This window comes from Macadamia integrifolia, chromosome 11, assembly GCF_013358625.1.
Source record: "Macadamia integrifolia cultivar HAES 741 chromosome 11, SCU_Mint_v3, whole genome shotgun sequence".
NCBI lineage: Eukaryota > Viridiplantae > Streptophyta > Magnoliopsida > Proteales > Proteaceae > Macadamia > Macadamia integrifolia.
The window spans coordinates 3,754,350-3,772,252 of NC_056567.1; positions in this window are offsets into that span (position 1 = coordinate 3,754,350).

Below are 17,903 nucleotides of genomic sequence, written 5' to 3' on the forward strand. Positions count from 1 at the left end.
AGTTAGGTGAGTCAAAAACAATAAGAGAGAATGAGTCATCAAGTGACTTATCAGGACAACGGGAAGCAGTAAAAGTTCCCTATACTGTGGCAAAGGGTAAAGAAAAGCGTACTCAAAAAGCAACTGTTTCTCACGAGTGTCATCAAGCTTGTGTAGAAACACAACCCTAAAATGATGCAAAAGATAATGGAAAAACAAGAACAAGAAATGCACATAGATTTATGAGGTTTGGAAAGATTACCTACATCCCTGGTGAGATGAGATCCTACTTCACTATCAATGGAGAATAGGGTTACAACGCTCGTATCTCACACCTCTCAGTATTGCTTACATTACAGAGAAAGAAACCCTCACTACAAAGATATAGCAAAAAACCCTAATCCGAAAAGTACACAACCGCCGTCCTACCTGTCAAGGCGCTGCACAAATACTCTCTGAGTTAAACTGTGACGGAATACAAGACATCGTACACCAACAATCTCCACCTTGGTTTGAATTCTGTCGAGCCCCCTGTAAAGATAACTTGTAGACGTCTTCATCCTCGTACCTCATCAGAGGTACAAACCCACACCTATTTGGTGTGTCCCTCATCTTCAACAATAATAATATTAATCAAGTCCAAACAAGACTCGAACTTCTCTGTAGTAACTGGCTTGGTAAACATATCTGCAGGATTGAGATCTGTATGAATTTTTCTCAAGTGAATATTTCCTTCTGACACAAGCTCTTTGATCTTGTGAAATCTCACATCAATATGTTTTGTCCTAGTATGAAACACCTGATTCTTTGCAAGATGTATGGCGTCCTGACTGTCATAATGTAATACTATACGTCCTTACTCCAACCCCAACTCACGAACCAATCCTTCTAACTAGACTCCTTCCTTGGCAGGCCCAACTGTCACAATATACTATGCCTCTGTAGTGGACAATGCAACTGTAGACTGAAGCATCACCCACCATGATATAGATCCACCAACTAATGTAAATACATACCCTGTAATGGACCTCTTCTTATCTAAATCACTGATATAGTCAGAATCAATATAACCCGCCAATTCTGTGGACTTTCTTTTACTACTAAACATAACACCTATATCTTTAATCTTGCTCAAATATTTGAAGATCTACTTAATTGCATTCCAATGCTCCTTCCCTGGATTACTCATGTATCTGCTAACAACACTGACTGCATGAGACAAATCCGGCTTGCTATAGCATACATGAGACTCCCAATTGCGCTAGCATAGGGGACTTGAGACATATGCTCCACCTCCTCATGTGTTGTAGGGCATTCCCTTTCAGATAACTTGAAGTGGTTGGCTAGTGGAGTGCCAACCGGATTGGTCTTTTCCATATTGAAACGCTCTAGTACCTTTTTAATATACCTCTTTTGAGTTAACCAAAGTTTACCTGTATTTCTATCTCTAAGGATTTCGATGCCAAGGATCTTCTTAGCAACACCAAGATCCTTCATTTCAAATTCAGCACTCAACAAAGACTTCAAAGAGACTATCATGTTCGTTCTTTACAGTAATGAGCATATCATCAACATAAAATACCAATAAAATAATTGAATTATCACTTGACACTTTATAATAAACACAACTATTATACTCACTTCTTGTATAGCTAATCTTCATCATGTGGGAATCAAAGCGCTTGTACCCTGCCAAGGAGATTGCTTAAAACCATAAAGCGACCTCTTCAACAGACAAACATGATCTTCCTTTCCCTGCACGTTGAAACTCAGGCTGTTCATACGTGACCACCAAAGCAAGTAGCACCCTGATTGAAGTGTGTTTCACCACTCGAGAGAATATTTTATTGTAGTCTATCCCCTATTTCTGTGTATAGCCCTTGGCTACAAGTCTAGCCTTACACCTTTCACGCTCCTTCTCAGATGCTGCCTCTTTCTTACGAAAGACCCATTTACACCCAGTGATTTTTCTTTCCTTGGGTTTTTTCGTAATCTCCCAAGTCTTGTTCCTTTGTAGAGACTCTATTTCCTCTATCATAGCTGTCATCCATTTATCATGTTGTGCATCACTCAAAGCATCATGGTAGGAAGATGGATCACCTGTACCTACAGTGAGAACATAGGTAACCATGTCCTCAAACCTATATCTCACAGGTGCTTTGTGAGTACGCTTTCCTTTACCCTTTGCCACAGTATAAGGAACTTCTACTACTTCCTGTTGTCCTGGTAAGTCAGTTGATGACTCATTCTTTCTTATTGTTTCTGACTCACTTAACTCCATCGGCACAGTAGAACCTTCTTTATTTTCATCAAATGCTTGAGAATTATAATTTAACTTCACCATATGAGACTCATCAAACACAATGTTCTTACTAACCACAACTTTCTGTGAATTTCGATCACACAACTTGAATCCTTTTACACCTTTCTTAAAATCAAGAAAGATACACTACTTAGACTTTGAGTCTAGCTTAAAACGTTGCTCACTCTCAATATGCGTATAGGCTGGACAACCAAATATTTTTATAATAGAATAATCTACTGATTTTTCTGTCCATACCTCTTCGAGAATTTTATAATCAATCGTCTTTGATGGAGACCTATTGATGAGGAAACATGCTATGTTCACTGCTTCTGCCCAAAATCTCTTGCTCAACCCTACATTCAGCCTCATATTTCGAGCTATTTCTAGAAGTGTTTTGTTCATCCTTTCAGTTGCACCATTTTGCTATGGTGTCTCTGGAACCGTGAAGTGACGTGTAATCCCTTCAGCTTTACACAATTCTAGAAACGGTTTGTATGTGTACTCTCCTCTATTATCTGTTCTCAAATACTTAATTTTCTTTCCTGCCTTCCTTTCTACCTCAGCCTTCCATTCCTTAAATTTAGTGAACACCTCACTTTTATGCTTCATAAAGTAGATCTAGACTTTTCTTAAGTAATCATTAATAAAGGTCACGAAATATTCTGTCCCACCTTTAGATTTTATTGTTGAAGGACCCCATACATTACTGTGTATATAATCAAGCACCTCTTTACTCTTATGTTTAGTAGTTTTGAAACTAATCTTGCACTGTTTCCCGAACACACAATACTTGCAGAAGTTCAGTTTACAAGTTTTCACTTCCTTCAATAGTTTTCTTTTATGAAGCTCCATCAATCCTTTTTCTCTCATATGCCCTAACCTCATATGCCACAGATATGTATCATCTGTATCAAATATTACATGTGTAGTCACAAATGCTCCACCTGTAACTATGTTCCCTATGAGTCTATATAGGTTTTTTGTTAGCTGTCCCTTCATGACAACCATAACACCCTTTATAACTTTGAGAATTCCACCTTTTGCTATATACTTGCAACCATTTGAGTCAAGTGCCCCTAAATATATTAAGCGTTTCCTTAATTCTGGTACATGTCTCACATCTACTAAAGTTCTTACTATCCCATCAAACATCTTGATTTTAATAGTGCTTATCCCAATGGTCTTGCATATAGCACCATTATATGGTTGATATGTATCAAATCAATCCTTATGTGGACACATGTGATATGAACATCCAGAATCTAAAATCCAAGAATAAGAAGATTGATTCTTACCTGATGATATAGAGACTACATTTCCATCATCTCCAACTGAACTGTCAACCATGCTAGCTTCCTCAGATGTCTTATCTACACATTTCTTTCTTAAGTCCGCCTTCCTCTTCAAGCACTCTCTCTTCAGATGACTTTCCTTCTTACAATAGTAACAAGAGACCTTTGTCTTTGTCCATTTTGATTTCGATCGACTCTTCCTAGATCCCTTTTGATTTGACCTCTCTCTTTCTTGCTCCTTGTCACATCCAAAAAGATCTTCTCCTTGAGATTTCATACTGCTAGCCTTCTTATTTGTATCATTAGATATGAGGACAGGCGCGATTTCATCCATCTCAAGGTTCTCCTTCCCGTGCAAGAGAGTCGTTACTAGGTGATCATATGATTTTGGGAGCGATGACAGCAAGAGTAACGCCTTGTCTTCATCCTCGATCTTAATCTCCAGGTTTGTAAGTTTACTTATAATCTAATTGAACATGTTAAGATGCTCTAATAGATCTATTCATTCCTCCATCTGTAGAGAATATAATTGCTTCTTCACGAACAGTTTGTTCGTTAAGGACTTCGTTATGTAGATGCTTTCAAGTTTCGTCCCTAACTGCGGTGTAGATTTGATACCCATAACATATTGTAGGGCATCATCAGAAAAATTTAATAGAATAGCACTTATCGCCTTTTCCTCCATCTCTTTTCAATCTTTGTCAATAATTTTTATAGGTTTCTTCGACTTCCCCAACAATGTTTTCGTCAAACCCTGTTGTATCAGAAGATCCTTCATCCTTTAACACCAGAGGGTGAAATTGTTCTTCCCATTAAACCTCTCGATATCATACTTGACATTCGATCGCTTCTCTGCCATCGTGATAGTAAACCCTAGAAAATGAAAACCTAGAGCTCTAATACCAATTTATAGAAACGCAACTCTAAAATGATGTAGAAGATAATGAAAAAATAAGAACAAGCAATGCACACAGATTTACGAGGTTCGACAAGATTGCCTACATCCCCGGTGAGATGAGATCCTACTTCACTATCAATAGAGAATAGGGTTATAACGCTCGTCCCTCACACCTCTTAGTATTGCTTGCATTACGGAGAAAAAAACCCTCGCTACAAAGATATAGCGAAAATCCCTAATCCAAAAAGTACACAATTGCCCTCAAATAAAAAATTCAAGCGGGGAGCTGTGCCCCCAACACCCCCTGCTATGCAGGGAGCCTCCTGCCCCCCTTCAACCCCCACAAATAGGTATCATCTGTGTCAAATACTGCATTTGTAGTTACAGATGCTCCACCTGTAACCATGCTCCCTATGAGTCTGTATAGGTTTCTTGTTAGCTGTCCCTTCATGACAATCATAACACCCTTAATAACCTTGAAAACCCTACCTTTTGCTATGTACTTGCAGCCATTTGAGCCAAGTGCCCCCAAAGATATTAAGTGTTTCCTTAATTCTGGTACATGTCTCACATCTGCTAAAGTTCTTACTATCCTATCAAATATCTTACTTTTGATAGTGCTTATCCCAATGGTCTTGCATATAGCATCACTCTCCGTTGACTAGTGGTTGCTAGTAATTGTCTCCCACTTGTGTCCAAGTTGGCATATTTGTTAATTCAACCAGAGTTTATCCTCACTCTAGTTTGGTTAAGTAACTATATAGGCATTGTTGGTCGAGCTTAAGGGGCACAACCTGGATTAGAGGATGAATTATGCATATACAGACTCTCTTCTTATGTAAAGCGAGGTGTAAGTACTTCTAGTCATATTTCGCATGATCGACTTTTGTTGATCGAATCTATTTACTTTCAATACGTAGCCTGACTCTATAGTGGACAACCAATGGTCATCCTTACTATAGGGCACGGTGTGGCGTATTTATAATGGTATATCATCTGGTTCTATGCATGCTCCCCGATTAATCTCGTAATTAACCCCCACATGCTATTGTGCATTTGCACCAGCGTACAACATTCTCTTGTCATTATAACTATAATAACATATGTGGACCGATAAGAGCAGAAAAAAAATGTGACAAGTGGGGAGACCACGAGAGAAATTATCCCTCGCGGAAATATTTTTTATGACGTTCTGTGCTTACGTACGCAATTACCTCAGTGAGAGCAAAAGGCAAAGGATAAACAGCAATTCACAATAAAGACAAATGGTAAATAGTAACTTCAGGCGTTCTTCTAACCAAAGAAATAAAAATAAATAAATAAGAACTTCAAGCGTTCTAACATGGATTGGTAATGGATTTTGCCAGACTTTTGATTTAACAAAAAAAAAAAAAAAAAAAAAAGCCTTTTTCTAAACTTTTGGAAATGTATTTGGTTGCGCCCAAAAGAAAAATTATAGGTGGTACTGAGGCAGGATTCACAAATTAATGGGCTGTTTTAAGAACCTAATTTTACTGAAAAATAGGAAAAGCAAAACACACCATAACGCTTCATCGTTCATGTTAATGGTTCCTCCATACAATACCTTCAATCATAAAAAAACATAAAAGAGTAAATAAAGAAGTTCTGATGGACGGAGAGAGGAAGACATATTAAACATTGGTATAAACAATACTCATGCATGGAGAACAGATTTTCTATTAATTTATGGAAGAAGTGGCTAAATTGGTTGCATGGCAACTGTACCAACATTTAGGTTAGTGAGAGTATGTGCACAAGCATCCACTGAGGGGGTAGGGACGTTTTTTCATTGTGACCTTGTGTCTGGGTAGTATCCCCAGTGAAAAATTAAGATTGAAATTTTCTTTGCCACGAAAAAACTTTTTTTTTTTTTTTTAGATAGAAATGAAGGAACTTCTTTCATGTGGGGAGATGATCCGAAGTCCAAATTCAAAAACAAAGGCAATACAGGCGCATCTTGAAGTGTATAAATCAAATTTAGGGTTAACTAGTACCAACATGTTAAAGGTTCTTTTCTTTTTTAAGATTAAGGGTCCATGAGCCATACATAAAGGCCAAGTACACAATCACAATTTTTGAAAAACAAGTAAATTGATGCAAATTAAATACCGATATACTTAAAAAGAACTGATAAAATGACTAACCCTCAAATAGATACTCCACTGAACACTCTACAAACAGCCAAAGCCCAGATGTGGATACTAAGGATACTAGAAGTGATAAGATTAATGGGGACTTAATAATCTAATAAGGTAAGACCGGACAGGGAGAAAGAGTTATTTGGGAATTGACAATGCCAAGGGAATATTTTAGCGAAGAGGGGACAGAGGGAGATGTGGGGCCACTGTCGGTGGAAAAGGTTGAGAGCAGGTGAAGAAAATGTAGACTTTTCACCGACGGGTGGAGATGTCTCTTTGGTCGGCATTATTGGACCCTATTCCAAATGTACAAGGCCCCTAAGGTAGGCCCGTTCCACGGAATCTCTGGATCAAAATTAAAATCAGAAATTCGAAAATTAATCAATTTCTACGGTAGGACTCATCTAAAGCATCTAGATTGATACATCACTACTTTGATAGACTTTTAAGACCCTAATCCATCTAGACAAGTTATCCCATTGGATCAACAAGCTAGATTTGAATTTAAAAATTAAAGAATTTGAATTCTCGATCTTCAAAATGTATGAATTTATATGATGTGATCCATTTGGAGGATCTAAGTTGGTACATCACCAACCAATGGGGTTGGTATCCTAGTGGTGAAATTGTCCTTAATCTATTATCGTTCAAGTCCGCCCATTGGTCCTACGGAAGAGACGCTTTGTAGTATGGGAGCTTGCCCTGGGGGCTATGATCACTGTCATGGAGCACCGCTTTTTTATTACCAAAAACAAAAGTTGATACATCATCATTTGAATCTATCTTCCTGGCCTTATTGTGGTTGTACAAGTCAAACTACAAGTTCAATTAAGCCAATATAAACAATTTGAACGATTCATAAGTCTTGATTCGATTGAATCACATCTTCCAATATGAAAGAATTTATAATATATGATTCATCTAGAGTATTAAAATTCATACATTACCACTCCGAATGGACTTCTCGTACAAGTCATGCAACATGGTCCATTGAATCTAGAGAGAGAAGATATAACAATCATCAAAGGTGTGTAGAGTTGGCAATAGAACTTCGACTCAAGAAGTGTAGTTCTGAGTTCAACTTTTCTTACCTTTTTAGGACCATTCATACAGGGTGTTTAGGCACAAAAATCCTCTGTGGGGAGGTAGTGAGTGGTAGTGAGCATCCGACGACTAGGGTGCGTACCAGGACTCTCTCAATTGTTGAATCCTGCGTACCAGTCATAGAGGATTTGAGTCTGGTGTTTATTGCTTCTTACTGCTTTAAACAAAAGCTGAATAGTTCTCATTCAATCCTAATATTATTTAATCCATTCAATTATGGGGTTAGGGGTTAGTATGAGTTTGGAATACTAATCAGGCCAAAGGCTTAGATACCCGTCATTAATAAAAGAAAAAAAATAATGATAATAGTAATATAAATAATACGTAGCCAAACACATTTCTTAGGTTATCTATAGGTTATCTAGAATAATCTAAAAGGTGGAACAAAGATCAAGAAGAAAAAAAAAAAATGACACATGGCAAACAGAGCCTACAAATACATAGCTAGTAATTTGCCGTGATTATTTTTTCTTCTTTTGATGCGGCGTAGCCAATTGTGACTGGGTAATTCGAACTTCTGAATGATCAGACATCTCGCTTGACTGCGTACTATTAGTAGCCTTTTGAAACACAATTCTGCGCCCTTCGATTGTGATTTTGGCATCTTCTGACATCTTGTTGCTTTGGTGGCTATTCTGATCAGCTACCTGAAACGCTGCAGTGGGTTGCTCCGCCATCATCTAATTCCTCAACTCCAAAAATAAAGTTAGATTGGATTGAAGGCATTGAGATAACTTCTTTCATTCCTCAATTTATAGACCATCAAAACTAAAAATATCTATTATAATAATACATGTGGGACCGACTGAGTTTAATTTCCACCCACGATTAAGGAAATCCCTTGGTGTTGAGGGTGTACTTTCATTGGATGTTGATATCGTGTTGTCCCTTCTGGTGGTAGTTGCATGCTTTACTAATTTGTCAGCTAGTGCATTTAGTTCATGTGTTCATGATAACAATGTGATATTAACTATGAAAATACTATCTAATAATATTGCGAATTTTACTCTATTTACTAACCTTCTACATTATTTCAGTTTAGTGTATTATGCAAAATTGTTCAGTATATTTCTGTTGCTACTAGGATTGCCACTTGGGTATAGATTTCTTCTTCTTTTATTTTTTTTTCTTTCTTTTCCATTGAAAGAAAAAATTGTCATTAAATGCATTAGATGTCAGTTATTTTTTTCAGATCTTAAAAATGATCAAAATTCAATTCAAATGATCATATAATCATGTAACGAGTCACTGGATTTTGATTTCTACAAAATTGTTTAAAAGGTATTTTGGATATTGAAAATTAGAATCGTTTAATAAATTGCTCGATTTTGTTTTCTTACTAATGGATCAATCCAAACCGTTTTAAATTGAAACCAAACCATCTAACATATTTAAATATATGATATTTAAGTCTCATGTCTCATATGTCAAAAAAATTAGGGTAAGAGAACACTAACCATTTGCTTGGCTACTGAGTTAATACGTAAACCAATAGGAGAACATGTACAAGCATCGACCACACGAGGGTAGGACTTTCAGGCAACCTATGTCTAAGCATAGAGGGCTGCACATTCTTTCCCCCAATAATTATTAGTGATTGCAAAGCATTAGAAAAATAATGAAAATATAAACTCACCTAATCAAAAGCTTGATAGAAAATGATCCATATACGTTAGATTATATGACCCACAGGAAGCCAGACTTAGGGTGTCAACAGGTCAGTTCGGCCTAGTTTCAGCCTAGATTGAATCGGTTTCAGTGTAAGAATGGTGAAACGGAAACCAAACCAATAAGGAAAATTTTGTTTTGGTTTTCATGCGGTTGGTTCTGGTTTGTCTTCATTTTCTTATATCGGATCGATTTCGGCTTTTGGTCTGACTTGAATCTGACTTTCCATACAAATGTATACAAAAAACTATGCAAAATTTGTTTATTTTTGTTTTTAATAGATTTTGGACTGTTTTCGGTTTCTTACTAGTTTGATTTCGGTTTTGGTTTAGTTTTGAGCCAGTTCCAATTTGGTTTTGGGTTCATTCAGTTTCCAATGCGGTTTGGTTTGGTTTTGGGGTTGCAATACTCCAAACCAAAACCGACCCAATAAGGCTTCAGTTTGTTTTGGTCCGGGCTATTATCAGTTGAGTCCAACCGGTAAACAAATTGGTTTTACCGGTTCGGTTTAGGTTTTGACACCCTTAAACCAGACGTACTAGAGACGCAAGAAAGTGTAACAAGTGGAGACGGATCGAGGGAGATTGTTATTCTGCATTTTCGCATAATAATGCATAGAAATTTAATTTAGTCATTTAGTCTTGTTTTCTGTAACCTAAATTTTATAATAAGATAAGAAATTCTAAAACCATGGATAAAGGAAAAGTATACTCATCAAAGCACCAACACACATTGGTGAAGGAGTCGCTCTTTCCCTGTGGGTGAAGTGAAACTGCCTCCTTATGAATGATGACTTGACTAAAGAAGGCTATGCCTACCACTACAAGGCAAGGTCTATCACTTTCAACATTTTTCTTTGTCTTCTTACTTGTGTTCACATTCTTATAGTCATGGTTTCACCGTGGCCTTGGAAAACTTGATCATTTGTTTTTGGTTGAAAAAAAGAGAACAAGAATGATAGTTACTTTATAATCTTGAGAAGTACCTTTAATTAAGGAGCATCCGATGATATGTAGGATGAAAATCCCAACCATTAAACGACGATGTTGGTCCTCTTAAGTATCTGAGGGTGTGTTGGCTCACATGGATCTCCAGTGTTTGATTTTGATCTTGGTCAATTTACCTTTTTTTCATTTTTCTTTTTTCTTTTCTACTCCATTGTGAATGAGAAGTTTTTCGTCACCATAAGTCAATGAAAGTATACCCATCAAGGCTTCCACACCCATCCATAAGAGAATCCCTCCTTCCCAGTGGATGAAAGGAAACTACCTCATGAATAATGAATTAACTAGAGGGGGAACTATCTAACACTACAAGGAAATAACTATCACTTAACATCTGTCTTTTCTTACTTGTGAATACTTGAGTAAATTAAGAGATATTCACATTATTATAGTCGTTGGGTTTCACCAATGGCCTTAGGAAACTTGTTCCTTTGTTTTTTGGTTGGAGAAAAAAAAAATGACTGCAACTTTCTCTTGAGATTTATTGGAAAAATAATCCTTAAAAGTACCATTAATTAAGAGCATCCAATGATATGCAGGACGGTGATTCCAGCAATTAAATAAGGACGAAGTCGGTCCTATAATATCTGAGGTTGTGTGGGACCCACATGGATCCCTCATTGTTTGATTCTATATCTTGGGCATCAAATGCTATGATCCCATCTATATATAAATCAACAATTCCAATCCAATCAGATGGTTTTTGGATGAGATACACAATGCCAAATAGAAACACCCTGCGATGTAAAAACACATATCTGGGACTTCTTCACTCTTATTGCCTCTTGGTGATGATATGTTTTTTTCCTCTCACCTAGAGAAAAAGATTTTCTCTAACACCAACGTCTCATCTAAGGGTTGGGAGAGTTTCAACATACATCCTCAAGTGTTGGCATGTATTGGGATGCGTATCCTAACCCTTGGATGCTCATTGGATGCCCAAGTTATTGGAGAGGAGTTAGATCCCCCATCTAGTTCTCCACCATTACTACCAAAAAAAAGAAAAAAATATATCAAAAAAAGAATAGACTTAAATAAAATGGGCAATGTTTGTCACTGGGGGAAAATATGTTCACTACTGTAGTTATTCGTTTCTTTTGATTTTGACACCTCGGCCTCGGCTTGACTGTTGCCAATGCTTAGTGGATTACCTACCTAAGAATTGGTCACTTGATCAACTCCTTTGAAGTACATCGATAGTTATACAGAGGTTCTAATTAAGGGGTCACAAGTTGATGCATCCTCGGAACATATGTCAACATCCATCGAAACCATCGCTGATCAAGTGGAAGTCTCTGCGGATTCAACAACGCAAAGGAAGAAGCCTCGGGCACTGAGTTAATCTTTTGTCTTTGGGGATTCTTGCATAACTTTGTTTGTGTGTGTGTGTGTGTGAGAGAGAGAGTTCCCCTTCATCTCTTCTTTTACAAGAAGTTTTACCATTCTTATTCTCTATGATTTTCTTGATGTAACCTTCGATAAAAAGTACCCCAGTGTCCCATTTTACTATCACATCTCTACGTGTCAGTCTAGTCTACTATCTAAATCAACCTCTTCCATTCTTCTCCATTACATTGCTCAACTTTTTCCATCTACAAGTTTGGATCAGGTCCTGATTCTCGATCGTATGGTGCTTGATTTATATTTGAAGTCTATTTAATGTGAAAATCTGTTGTAAAAAGAAAGAGATTGAATGAATTCCAAGTATGAATCAGGCACCCTATGAGAATCATTTTCATACGAAGATCTGTTCCAGACTCTCTATGACCAGAGCCCTACATTTTCTACACTACCCTCTTCCTTATACATATTCATTGGCATTATCATTACCCAAATGACTATTCTCCCTATCTGGTCCTACGTCATTAGAATCATGCATGATTCAAATTTGATTTTATATCCCATCAACCTTTTGTACCCTCAATTATGCACCTTTGGTTCTAGTAGTTGGTACCAAATTTGAATTTTGCTCTTCATGATGTACCCGTACCGGCTTTGTGGTTTTTTGTTCGGACTTCGGATCCTCTCTCCATGTGGGGCGGTGGGAGTGGGACCCCCACAGCCCGACTCTTCGGAGTCACGGACGGGCTAAAGAATTTATAAATTATTATGGACTAATAAATGGGTCTTCAATTCTTAGGTTTTATAATGAGAAGGGAAGAAGATTGCTTCACTGTCAGTTTTTTTCCCCATATTTTGTATTCATGTTGTTGACTCTAGCGAGGGTAGAAATACAATTCTAAAATATATGGAGAAATACAATTCTAAAATATATGGAGTGACGCACAACTTCTTCCTTGGTCTCAAAAGTAAGATGTCGGGTCGAAATATTTTGAGGAGGTATTTCAACATGTTAAAAATTTAGAGAAACATTTAAGTTGAAGAGAAAAGATAAGGAAATCCATTGGAAAGACACTAGAATAAATGTTTTACCTAGAGAAATGAGGCATCGTATTAGATCTGTCCTTTACTTTCTTCGCTCATCCGATTGGAAAATCTGATGAACGGAATATGAACTCCTTATTGTTCCTTTTGGGTTGAGCTAATTTTTATTCTCTAGTTTTATATTTTGACCAATATTTGTTCTTTTTGCTTGTTGGGGCCTAGTGCCTCTTCTTGTATTTTTTTTTTTTTCTATTTTTAATATTTTATTTTTTTTTTTATTTTCACCCAAAAATTTTCTCAATATTATTATACTTGCTCTCTCTCTCTCTCTCTCTCTCTCTCTCTCTCTCTCTCTCTCTCTCTCTCTCTCTCTCTCTTTCTGCTTCCCACGGCACCTCCTATCCCACCAGGTATAGCACCCCAATTCTATTTCTTCGCTACACCCATTTGATTTGTATTGATTCAGATCAATCTAAAATAACCGAATGTAAATTCTTTATTTTACATTCTCGAAGTTTCTGGGTTCTGATTATTTCAATAGATCTCAGGATCTATTGAAAGAATCAATGTAGTTTGGCATATCTTATATAAATGAAAAACCAAGTAATCCTTTTTTGTACTTCGAAAAAGTAATTGGTTGAGCCGTTCACAGATGATCCAAGGAATTCTGAGATCTCGAGATTTCTATTGGCCACCCACTTTTAATGTTTGAACCTTGATATGAAATATGAGGTGAGTCAATAAACGATAAAGTAGAAATAAGATTCCTAAATCTAAAACAAATGGATGGAATTAGAGAGAAAGAATCAGTAGTAGAATTTCCCATGTTGAAATGATCAGATCCAAACCATTCTCACTACACCCCGACTTGGAGAAGAATTGTCCCCAAAAATTAAACTAACAAGGTCATGCAATGGCAGATACTTTTGATCATGAGAAGCGAAAGGAGAAGAGAAATTTCTATACACATGGTCTAATTCCTCAAGTCTAAATTCGGTTGATTGGGTTGAAGGCACTACAGAATTCTTCAATTTAAAGACTCAAAACGAAACAATATCTATATCTAACAATAATATTTGTGAACTGACCCATTTTTCCACACGCATGGTCACCGATGGGTGCGGATGGCATTGAGGGATATTGTTCTTGGATATTGTCATGCGTCCATCAAATTCAATTTTTTTTTTTTTTTAAGAAATATCACTCTCCTCCCCTGAACTATGGTGAAATATCAAGTTTTTTCTATTTTTTTTTTTTTTTTTAATTATCACTCCTCCTCCTAAACTAAAAGATTCTTTCTATTAGAGGTGAAATAGATCGGGTTGGGTTTTGGTTTTAAAACAATGGTGAAATATCAAGTTTTTTCTAATTTTTTTTTTTTAATTATCACTCCTCCTCCTAGACTTAAAGATTCTTTCTATTAGAGGTGAAACAGACCGGGTTGGGTTGTGTTTCTTAAAACCACAACCCAACCTTACAGGGCTCAGGGTTGGGCCAGGTTGACCCATGGCTGGTCTGTATTTTCTTTTGTTATTTTTTTATTTTTTTCTACAAAGGGACACAAATGTTAAGCCTATACTTACAAAAGAGGAGTGGGAAAATGTTAAGACTATGGTCAGCCCTTTTCCACCTAGAGTCCATAAATTTGCAGCAAGCAAAACTATCAATTTGGTTATAAGATAATCCTTTTAATCTCTTGGCATCACCACATCTCCAAGAAAACTGGACAGGCCAAATTCCTCATGATTGCTACTGTATATAAAGTTCATATCAATACATGACAGGAGACACAAAGACAACATATATAAAGAAAAATGGGAAAATAGTTTGGCCATTTGATTGTCTTAACTCAATAGATAAGAGTATATGTCTTGCGTAACACATGATGTGGGTTGAAGTCATACGAACATGTTGTCTAACGCTTGTGTGATACATGATATGGCTTGTATAACACATGATGTGGGCCTAGGGGAAGGGGACACTATTACTAAACACAATAATAGATCAATGTTGCAATAGGGTCAGGTTGGGCTGGATTTAGGTCTCAACCCAGGCCCAGCGCAACTCTGACCTATTATTGTTAGGCTGGGCCTAAGTCTCAGGCCTGGCCAGGGTTGGGTTGGGTTGGGTTGGGTTGGACTGGGTTGACCCTCATAACCAGGTCACACAGGGTTCGGGCTCAAGGTGGGCTACCCCTACTTTCTATCATTTTTAACCATGAGAAATGACTGTTAATTCCAAGACCACATGGAGGAATTTTGCCTCTGCTCCATCTTGTCACTTTTTTGCAAATCGAAAATCTATAAGGAAACATAATTTTTTATTGTAAAAGTATAAATAGTTGTCCAACCATGCACCAGCTATTATCAATAGCTATCTCACGAAAGACATCCCAAAGTATATGTACAAATAACTTAATGTAGTACCTTATATTCCTAGTTTTTTTCCCTTTAATAATAATAAAAAAAAAAAAAAAGAAAAGGGAGAAGACTGGTAAGTCATAAGATAAATTTTCCTAATATTCATATACTACCCCACAATGGATGGACGGATATTTTATGAGTAATTGAAGAAAATTTAATATAGACCCCTTTCAAATAAGTAATAATGGCTCAGCCTGAAGCCAAAACTGAAGAACAAAATAGGGAGTGAAGCCACACTTTATATGATATCTTCATTCATCAACCTTACTTCATGGTACGGGAGCATCATGAAGTGCAAAAATAAAGTTTGGGCTAACTAGTATGGAAGGAGCAGAATTGAGCGTACAAAATATACTTGGAACTTAGAAGTGATCCTCCAGCCAAAATTGATGGATTCAAAATTCAAAATCAAATTTTGAATCATGAATCTGATAAGTAGAACCAGAGAGGGGAGAAGAATAATTTGGGTATTGCCAATGCCATGAAAATATGTTTAAAGGAAGATGTGGTGGGGCTACAGTCGGTGGAAAAGTTTGATCAGAGCAGGTGAAGAAATTATGGATGAGCTTGATTTGGATAGAAAATTAGATTTTTTTTTAGCTAAAGTTCACACACACACACAAACACACATAAGAAAAAAGAAAAAAGAAGAAAGGAGTATGATCTAGAAACCGAAAGCTCTAGACACACATACAGTGTGAAGGGGTAAAAATCCAGAATCAGTCCACCTTTGGCATGGCCATCAACAGGGGAGGAGACCCACTACTTCACCAAAATAAAATTATATAAAACAAATTCTAACTCTTCTTTCAACATCTACCCTAACTAACTTCAGATTGAATCAAGATAGGAAGAGATGGAGATGTAACAGAAGATCCTGATCTAGCAGCTTGTTTTGCTAAAAATCAACAATCGAATTTGCTTTTCTGTAGCAATAAGTCAATTACTTCCACTGAATACCCTCTAAGAAAAAATATAAATACCTCCATTCTTGAATAACACATGAAGCATCCACATTGTTTCATCACATTCTGATCAGCTTTTGGACCCTATTCTTTGTACAAAACTCATGCATAGGGTCCACCCGTTCCAAATTATATTAAAAATAATAATAATAATAATAATAATAATAATAATAATAATAACTTAACGAGTAAGAATTCTTAATCTAATCGAATATTCCAATGTACAAGAATTTATATAGTATAAATAAGAAGAAACACACATATATATGATATAACACATTTGGAGCATCCAAAATTATGGCACCACTTGGATTAACCCTCAAAAACCTTGATCTAACTGCACAAGTCAACCTGTTGTCCATTGGATCCGAATCAAAATAAAGAATTTAAGCGAATTAGAATTCCTGGTTTGATCCAATATTCAAAGATAGAACAATTTCTATAGTAATTAAGACCCATATGACCAACAAGATTTGTTCATAACAATTTTTTTCATCTGTAAAAGGAATCTGACTAGGTCCACTGAATCCAGATAAAAAAAAATCAAGTGAGTTGGAATTCTTAAACCGACTGGACTGAAGAGGTTAGGTGCTGGAGTGCATTCTAGCAGTCACCGTTTGAGCTGCAAGCTTCCCCCCACCCCCCACCCAAAAAAAAAAAAGCACAATTCCAATTTTAGTCTGAAGGTATTGACATCCCCTCTTTTTCCTTAATTTTCCATATTTTTCTTAATTTTTCTATTTTTTTTATTTGGGAATAACGCTATTTTTTTTTTTTCTAATGTTCTACGAAGAGCACCGGCAGCATAGCCTTACCTTACACCTGCAGAATAAGGCTATGCTGCATGTCACTTTAATAGGTTATAGGTAAAAAGAAGGGTAATCTTGGTATTTAAAAAGAACAGGGGAGAAAGAGATGTAAAAATCCAAAAGCATTGAAGTACCAGAAAAAATGCAAAAGGTAGGAGAATTTTAGTAAAAATAGGCCAACTGTAGGAGAGTGCTAGTAAATTCCTCTTTATTTATTTATTTTTCTTGTGTTTTCTTCTTCCCCTTTGTGAATGAGAAGAATGTTAAGTTTTCATCCACCATGAGTGGTATGGTGGACGAAAAGTCTACCAATTAAGGCATTCACACCTATCAATGAAATAATTCCTGATTTGTCATGGGTGAAACGAAACTGCCTCCTCGTGAATAATGGCTTGACTACAGAGGGCTATGCCTACCATTACACGGCATTGTCGGTTCCTTTAACATTTCTCTATCTTTCCTTACCTACTGTGACTTGACTAAAAATGGCTATATCTAGTATTATGTAGATGTGGTTTTGTTTGAGATTGCTTTTCAAGTTGAGCTAACTAGGAAACTGTCATTTCTTAGGACTTTCACATTCATATGTTATTTTGGAAGATAAGGGGTCCCATCGTTCAACCACCGACGAAAGAAAACTTTGTCTTTTTTTTTTGAATTAGAAGAAGGTGGAGTAATGTCTCCGCCAAGCAAATTTTCCAATTTTTCTTAAGAACATCTTTCCTTTATGTCTTTTTCTTGTGAAGATCATTTTTGTATGTCCCTTTGCTTTTCTAATGAAAGCATCAACTTTGTACGTAGGTCAAGTATTTTGCCCAATTATAGATTTTAATTTTAATTGAACATTTAATACAATATGGAGATTAGGCACTCCTTCCTCCTTGTAGCATCTCTTCCATTGTTCCCCCAATA